This window comes from Tamandua tetradactyla, chromosome 2 (genome assembly GCF_023851605.1).
Source record: "Tamandua tetradactyla isolate mTamTet1 chromosome 2, mTamTet1.pri, whole genome shotgun sequence".
In the NCBI taxonomy this organism is placed as follows: domain Eukaryota; kingdom Metazoa; phylum Chordata; class Mammalia; order Pilosa; family Myrmecophagidae; genus Tamandua; species Tamandua tetradactyla.
Window position 1 is genome coordinate 143,329,374 of NC_135328.1, and position 9,125 is coordinate 143,338,498.

At 39.2% G+C, this 9,125-nt stretch overlaps 1 pseudogene; it reads right to left on the bottom strand.

Annotated features, from left to right (window-relative positions):
* Nucleotides 1–275: 275 nt before the first annotated feature.
* Nucleotides 276–7,927, bottom strand: LOC143657577 (PEST proteolytic signal-containing nuclear protein-like; annotated as a pseudogene).
* Nucleotides 7,928–9,125: the final 1,198 nt, after the last annotated feature.

The window sequence follows — 9,125 nt, forward strand, 5'->3', positions numbered from 1 at the left end:
TAATTGTGTCTAAAAAAATTGCAATTCTTTAAAAGGTACCACTTCTGATTTCTTTATTATCTGTAATATTTTTAAACTAATCACATGAAACTACAAAATTAACAAATGCCTTCATGTATATAAAACATAATGACCTCTATTTTCAAGATCTCATTTCTTAGTATATCAGTAAATTGTAAAATAAAAAATAGGCGGCTCTAAAGATAGTCTTGTGACATTCTTAAAAGGGAAATAATTTCTTTTAACCTCCAAGCCCCCAATCTTAAACTCATCTTTTAATTGTCTTGGTCATGGACATTTCTAAGATGAGATTTTATATTTCTCTCCCATGGCTTTTTTTAAAATCAGGAAACCCCTGCTTGGTAGAGAGAGTTTCTCCAGCTGATGTTGGTGCTTCATTTCTATACTGTTCATCCTCATCTCTGCTTCTGGAGGCATTTCCTTTCATTCACCACCTTCATCTTTATTAAAAGCTGCTGCTACTGAAGGGGTTTTTGGAATAAGCTTTGGAACTATTTATTTAGGTTGACTTGATCCAAGTTTGATGGGTAAGGCTGGTGCCTTCTTTGTCATCTGACTGCCTGTGGCAAACCCAAACTTGGAGATCTTTGCAGGCTCTGCTAGGAGGCATCCAGCTTCTTCAGTGCTGTGATTGGAACTTTCCCATCCATGATTGGAAGAAACTGTCTTAGTTTTCACAGATATTTTGGTTTGCTAAAGCTGCTGAGATGCAGTATACCAGAAATGGATTGGTTTTTATAAAGGGGATTTATTAGGTTACAAATTGACAGTTCTAAATCCTTGAAAATTTCCAAATTAAGGCATTAACAAGAGGATACGTTCACTCAAGGAAGGCTGATTGCATCCTGTGTTTCTCTGCCACATGGGGAAGCATATGGAAACACCTTCTCTCCTGGGTTGTTTTCAAAATGACCCTTTAAGCTCCTGTGGGTCCCTCTGGCATCTGCTGGGGTGTTGTCTTCTTCCACACATCTGTGGGTCCCCTCTTGGTGTCTCTTGGGTCAAACTCTGGATTTCATCTCTTAGTTAGTTTAGCATCTCCCAGGGCATTTTCTGTCTTCAAGTGTCTGTCATTGCTTTCTGCATCGGCTCTGAGCACTCTCTATGTTTTCTACCTTTTATTCTCTTTAGGAGGATGTCAGTGAAAGGATTAAAACTCACATTGAATTGGATGGGTCGCATCTCACGGAAACGACCTAATCTGAAGGTCCCACCCATAGGACTGGATTAGAAGAAGAGGTTTACCTGGGGTATATAACAGTTTCAAACAAGCACAACAGGTTTTTCTGCTTCTTCTTCAGATCTTGGGGAAATTGAAACAATTTATCAAGATGAGCTATTTTTTACTGATCTGAGGGATGACAGCAGCAATCTCAAAAAGTATTGTTATAAGGAAGATTCCTCTGTAGTTGTCATCTACTGACCCATCTCTTCCACTATTTAGCAGGAAATGAAATTGGGTGGCAACAGAAGAGGTTCCCATGAATGAACTCCAATGCTTCCAGCTCGCTGCAGCCTCTCTGGCTTCTTAAAAGGATTTTAATAGTGAAAAAAAAAAAGAATAGTTAGCCATTAAAATGATTTTTTATTTATTGACATAGAAAGACATTCATTACATTTACTTCACAGTAAAGTGAAAAAAACAACTCTAACTTATTACAGCCTAAGTCCGCTTTTGTAGAGAGATATGCTTAATGTACAGATAAAAGGTCTGAAAAATAAACATGGAAGTATATATCATGATGGTAGTTTTATGGGAATTTAAGCTTCTTAGATTTTTCTCATCTGTGGTTTTAAAAAATGTGTAATGGATTTTTTCTGTGAAAAAAATTATAAGAATTAATATTTTATTTAAAAAATATGACACAAAAACTTAAAAATTAACTTTCTTGCATGATTTTAAGTAGTTCTTCTGTGGATGAATTATTTTTTTTTGAAATCAATCTTATTTTTTTTTCACCTCACCTTTATTTGGTAAAGACCTTCTCACAAGATAAGCAGAAAACTAAAAAATTAGGCAGAAGACATGAAAAAGCATTTTTCTGAAGAGGAGCCCGAGCGTCTAACTGAAATATGAAAAGATAGTCATCCTTCTTAATACTCAGGAAATGCTTATGGAAACCATGATGAGAAACCATTTCACACCCACCAAGATATCAAAGATTAAAATGTCTGACAATACCAACTGAAAGTGAGCGGTGGAGCAGCCAGTCCACTGCTGGTAGAATTAAAACTGGTACGATTTTGGAAAGCAATATGATATTTCACAGTGCAGTTGAGTATGTGTATACCTTATGACCAAAGAATTATTCTGAGGTATACACCCTAAAGAAATTTTTACGTGTATAACCCCAAAGAAATGCACAAAAAGTTCTTAGCAGCATTAATTACATTAGCAAAACAATGAAAACAACCCACATATACAACTGAAATCCAAAATAATTGTGAAATGGCATATGACGGTCACTATACAACGTGGAAATAAATGAGGCCCAGTCCATGGATTACCATGTGCACACATCATATGCTGAGTGAACAAAGCTGGTCTTGGAAGAAAACAAACTGTAGGACTCTATTCATAAAAATTTGAAAGCAGGCAGGAGCAAACAATACTTTATTTAGAAAGACATACATCCATGGAAACAAAAAAGAAAAAGAAGGGACGGATAAAAGCAAAATTCTGGGTAGTGGGTCAGGGGAAAAACAGGGTACTGCAAAAGGGAGCAAAAAACAAGCTTCAGATATTTCCCGAAATGTTCTAGTTCTGTAGTCAGGGAAGAATACATTTGGGTGTTCTTTTTCCTGTTGTTATATTTAAAAATATTGCATGTTAAGTAGACTTTTTTGTATGTATATTTCACAATAGATATTTGTAAATAACTGAGAGGGAAATCGCACGCACTCTCACACACACACCCAATATGTTATCACAAATTTCTAAATGGTATTTCATGTGGCTTATGGGGTTAGATTTGCATCTTTCCTGGATTAAGCAGCAGGACAGTGGTTTTAAACCTTGGTCATATACATATTTAAAATATATACTGAGGTTCAGCCTCTCATGGTCTGAAGCTGCACGTACCCTAGAAAAGATCATGTTCTCAGAGCTAATCCATTCCTGTGGCTGTGGACCTGTTGTAAGTAGGACCTTTTGGTGAGAAGGATCTGAAGTTGAGATGGGACCGATCTCATTTAGTGTGGGTTTCAATCCTATTGCAGTTACTGGAGTTAAGAGGATGAAAGACAGAGAAAAGACGCAGGAAAAAAAAAAAAAAAGTCCCAGAGAAACTGAAAGAGGAAGTCACTGAATCCAGAAGCTTGAAGCAACAAAATTTGGGGGAGACCAGCAGCATCACCATGTGCCTTGCTATCTGACAGAGGAGCCCAGGATCACAAGTAGCCAGTCTTCAGGGAGAAAGCATCATCCGTTGGTGTCTTGATTTGGACATTTTAACAGCTTCATAAGTGTCAGCTAGTAAGTTAATAAATTTGCATTGTAAGGGCCAAACCCATTTCTGCTCTAATGCATTTTGTCAGCTTCCACATACTAAAACAGCCTTCCTGGACATTTTGATTTCATTAATTTGGGGTGGGGCCCAGGCAACAGCATTTTTAATGAAGACTTCCAAGCTCAATTCTAATGTGAATTTAAAATTGGCCAATACTGGTTTTTACTTTATAACAGTTAGTACAATCGGTACTAAGTAAAATGGGTGGGTGATCAAAAGTAGTAACATTATTAAAATAGCTTGGTGTTTTATATTCTTTTAAAAACACTGACATAGACTCCTAGGAAAAACCAGAACTTTGTTGGATTTCTTTACAAAGATTCTGCAGCACTTAGTATGGTTTCTATTTTGAAGCAAATAGGTAGGGGCCTAGGGGAGGAAGCAGGGAGCTGCTGCATAAGGTCATACCTTTCAGATACCTCAAAAGAGCATCTAGATGAAAGGTGAGTAGAGACCAAAGTCCAGCCCATGTTCTACTCAGGTGTGTCTCCTGGGAAAGAATAGGACCCGGTGAGAGGGAGTGTCTTTTCCTAATCAGCACAAAGCTTATCTAAGTGGGCACATTGATTCCATGGGCCTGGTGTCATTTTAGTGTTAAGACTGCTGAGTGTCACAAAATGTTTTTTCCAAACACACACAAATATGCAAAATAGTTATGGGCACAGCTTGCATAGTATGGGCACAAACCATTTAGAAGAGATGCTGGTCAGTGGCACTCAAGAAGGATCCTGCATGTGTCCTCCCCAACTCCATATACCACTTGCCAGGTGACAAACCTTTGCTTGTCGGATGGAGGGAGATGGGAGGAGGCAGTCCTGGGGGAGGGGCCCAGGCAGCTGGAGTGGGGTGGGATGCCCTGAAAAGTGGTGTTATTTCATTGTTATTATGATCAAGATGCCTTACTGGGATGTACAGCCTAGTCATTAGCTGTACCTGCCACCCATCCCAGAATCAAAATCTCATGAAGTCTTTCTCCATTTCTTTAGCTGTCAGCATGTAGTTGATGGGCAAGAGCACTGTTTAACCTTAATACTAATGGTTAATTTGTGTTGAGTCCTGATCATTTCAATCTTCATATCTACTCTTGGGGTAGGTACCATTATTATGAAACAAGAAGATTACATTTTTTTGCCCCCAGTCAACAGCTGGGATATAGAACAAGCAGACTTCAAGCCCAGACTTGCTCCAAGTCTGTGCACTATTGCTTAGACTCCCTCTGACTATTCTCCCTGCCCCCATCCCAGCTCCTGCACCTGCAGATTCATGGGCCTGAGAGACAAAGCAGAGAGAACCACCAGGGAAGGGACCGGCCGCAGCCACAGAAGATGGACCACGAGGCAGGACTAAGAGATGCTGCTCCCCCTTCAGTCCCAGAATGCAGGAAAGAGAGAAATGCAGTAACAATGTGCCATATCCCAATTTCTGTTTGAAATTAGTTGCAAAGAATGATTTTGAAAGTCTTTAGCACGTATTTGGAAAACTAAGAGTTTTGTTTATAAGAAAAAAAATGTCGAGTGTTCTGTGTTTCTCTGGAAAGGTCTTGTTAAACTTTAGCGCAGCTAGTAAATTACATCATTGTTTATTCTGTGTAATGGAAAGCATAACTACATGTGACTGGGAGATATGAAGGATGGTTTAGCCCTAAACTCACTATAAGGTTGGTTACATCTCTTCAACTATTTGATTCCTGCTATTCTCATCTATTAAACAGAGGATTTGGGCTGGTCTGAGGTAGGTGTAACTTGACTGCATGCTCTTAGATTTATTTCTTCACCTCTTGGAACCTCAGTTCCTTTGGTTTCTTTTTGGTGATTTATGAAGTTATAGGTGGTAACAAAAGTGGAGCTTTTCCCCTGGTGCCCAGCAGACGTGGTGTCTGAGATAAGTCTCTGCCATTGGAAGGAGATGCTTCAGAAATTAGTTAATCATTTAATTGATGCTTTGTAGATATTAATGTGGGTTGGATCCTTCAAAATCCCATTCGTATGCATCTATTCATCACTTTTATTTCAAGACTTTTTCTTCTGTTGGGATGAAGGGAGATTTCACATTGTTGGCACATTGTTGGCATTTTGCCTAGTATGTTTAGTAAGAACTTCATCAGTATAAGCTCAGACTCAGTTTCCCCAAAAGGGTTGGTGCCTTTGGGTTAAATTAAAAAAAAAACACCCCAAAACATTAATAGCCCATAATAATTGAAACATTAGTGCAGTTTCATTGGATTATTAAATAATTACTGACTGATTTGTTTAACTTGATTCATTCCCAATGGGAGATTTTGCTCCCCATAATTGTGCTAAAAGTCCCCCACCTTCAGCACAGTTTTATATTCAAGGAGATGACAATCTTGTTAGAAATAAAAGCCTCTTCCATGGAATAGTTGGTGAACAATTGTTAGAACTAGATTAAAAGAGGCTTTGGTATTTGTTTTATGGTAATGGCCTCAAACAATGCACCAATTGTTCAAGCTAATGGGGAGATAAAAGCATAAAAGAACAGGCAACGGAAAGTTGAAATGATTTAACTTAGAAGAGGACATTGAGGATGTAATTTTCCAGTTGGAATAAATCTGTTGGGTGGCTGCTGGGTCGGATCACTCCATCTCAGACCCTGGCCTGTGCAGATGTCCTCTCCATGAAGGATACCGGACATGTTTTAGCTGCTTCCTCACTGCTCTTTGGTTTATATATTTTGAAACCATACCAGGTTTCTCACTCTTATTATGTGAGTAAAGGTTAACATAATTTGAAGTTAAAAAAGGAATGAAGTGGTAACTTAGAAGTGAGGAAGTATAGATTCCATGGAGAAAACCATACTTAGCTTATAGGATATACTGCAGATTCACATTACCACCAGACAGAAGAGAGCACTGATTTTTTGGACCACTAGGAGAAGGCCAACCTTCTGAGAGATTAAATAAACAAGGACATCATTGTGATATTTTCAACTACTTTAAATTTGGCAACGTAGGTAACACTGATATGGGCATAATGTATAAATTATTATCTATTAAACCCAGTAGCTTATTGAGAAGCTATCCCTTGAAGAAATAACTATTAAAAATATATGAGGTTATGATAAAGATGAAGTCTTAGATAACATGAGAAGAGTATTTCTCTTTAGGTAGAAAAATAATGGGAACAGATTTATCTTTGATGGAGTGACCTGCCAAAATCCCTGCTCTCCAGCCCATCTGATAAAGGTCAACGATTGAACACCCAGACAAGTTGATACACACAGCACCTGTCTGATGAAAACAGTTAAATTGTTTTTCTCAACCCAAATGGCACTGATTTCTTAAAGTTCAAAAACAAATTCTATTTTCCAATCCCGTGTGCAAAAGTTCCCCTGTCTCTATTTCACACCAGAGACCAATCTGTGCTGTTGCTGAATGCCAGTTAAGTTAAATGTGATTTGGGGTTGCTTTTAAACACCCCTAGCAATATGCTGCCACTTATGAACTGGATGGAAACAGCAAGGGCAGACCGCAAATTGTCTTGGTCTTAGAGAAAGACAGCTGATACGCATGATCATTTTATTACTATGAAGAGTTTGGTTTTACAAAGCAATGAGCATTTTCCAAATTACTGCCTTCAACTATTAAGTAGGTAGAAAACATGCCAAATCCAACTGCCAGAAACTTGTAGCCCTGAAAATAGTTTTTGTAGTATTTCTCTTATTATGTGCACAGAAATAGTAGTGATCAAATCAAATCAAGTTTTAGGAACATGAAACATTCCATTGGTGGTGGGTAGTTTGGACTTCGTAGAATTAATGCTCTCTTCCTGTCCTACGCTGTGATGGGCATGGTTACCTTGGTGCTAGGAGCCTGCTTTAATTTTCCTGGCTTGCAACACCCTCCATTAAATAAGAAAATGAGGTAGGAAGGGTCAGAGAAATAGCAGGGATCAGGGAGTTGGATCCAGACCCAGACTTCATCCAGTCCAATGGCTCTTATAAGTGGTTTGTTTTTCAAAGTGTCCGCTATGACATATAAATCATTGTTAATTTTGCCATGAAACTGGCCTCCAAGAGATTTTGCTTTGAAGAGCCAATGCAGCTAGAGGATCTCCATCCTGAACTCAGAAGCAGAGACCTGCAGAGCTCAACCCTGGCTCTCCCCACGTTAGTGAGGCTGGTTTTGACTGCTGCATTTCCCTTCTGCTCATGGGTTACTAGGAACCGTGCTCTCCTCTCCCCATTTCTTCCCAGGCTCCCTGAGCTCAGCGAGAGTGAATGTCAGTGGTTTGCATGAAATGCAGGATGGAATTTGGGTTGGCAAATATTAAGCTAGTGTTCCCCTCCTTTTATCCATACTTTAACTGAAAGCCAAGAGGTCTGGGGGCTACCCCAGGACCTCCAGCTAGCCCAAGAGAGAGAGGCACCAGCTCCGTCATCTTGGCCAGCGCTCTTCCTCTCATCATCCCATGCAGCTGCATCCTTGTTTTAAAATACATCTTCCCTCCCTTTTCCCATACCAAGACTTAAAAGGTTGCAAATACTTAAAAAATAAATGATTTCTAAATCACCTCAAATGGCTAACATATAAGGTTTCATCATATCTCCCCAAAGCAGAGTGGCATATTAAGAAATGATTATGTTCTTCCCCATATCCTCTTTTAGGGATGTAGAGATATTATCTCAAATGATTACTCCAAGGACACAGAGGCAAGAAATTTTGTACTATTCCAGTTTTCAAATCATTTTAGTTATTTTATTTCATTTCTCCTAAATCTCTTAGATAGTTATTTCCTTCTCTATTTTTTCCTATCACTTAAAAATTACATTTACTGTGTGAAGGTCTAAGAATTACATTGAAAAACTAAGAGATTATATAAAAAAAATTCCATTAGTATAACCGTAATGATCAGAAGAAATTGGCTACTTTCAGTGTCTTTCTTTTGGCTCTTGGGAGAAAATTGTTGAGATGCTTCTGCCAAAAGTAACTGGCATTCTGAAATTGATTTGAAACTGTAGTGGGGAAGAAAAACTACCCTGAAAAAGAAATAAAGCTAAGATTTGGAGATATTATAAAGAGCAACTTCTATACCCAGCGGCTCCTTGATTTTGACCCTCTTTTTCAGCTGTTGGAATAAGGAAGGAAGGGAAGTTACAGGGCTGGCGTGTAGGGAGGGAGAGACAAGTGATTCCTTTAGCTCTTATCACACTGAAATTTTCAAAGTGTTTTTGTTTTTTTTAAATCCCATTCTGTCTCTAAGGTGACAACTGCATGTTCCTGTTCTCCTGTGTCAGGACTATCTGAGGAAATCGGGTTCTCGTGGGCAAGAACAATGGAGATAACCTTTGCTTCCGGACCACCAGCCTCGGCTACATGGCCAGCCCTGACCTGCCACCCCTCTTCTGCACTCCCTCTCCTTTCCAGGGCCAGGATCTCATGCTATGATCTCTCAGTTCCTGGAAAGTAATGGAGCTCCCGGACTTTGAGCAGTCTATTTCTAGGGCCAGGGTTCTTCCAAGGTGAAGCACGATCCGCATGCTCTTTCTACCCATTAGGGGTCTCCTCCTCCCCTAGTAGAGAACACTGGTTTGCAGCCAGTGTTTTCAGAATGAATGGATGTGTGAATGCACACACTG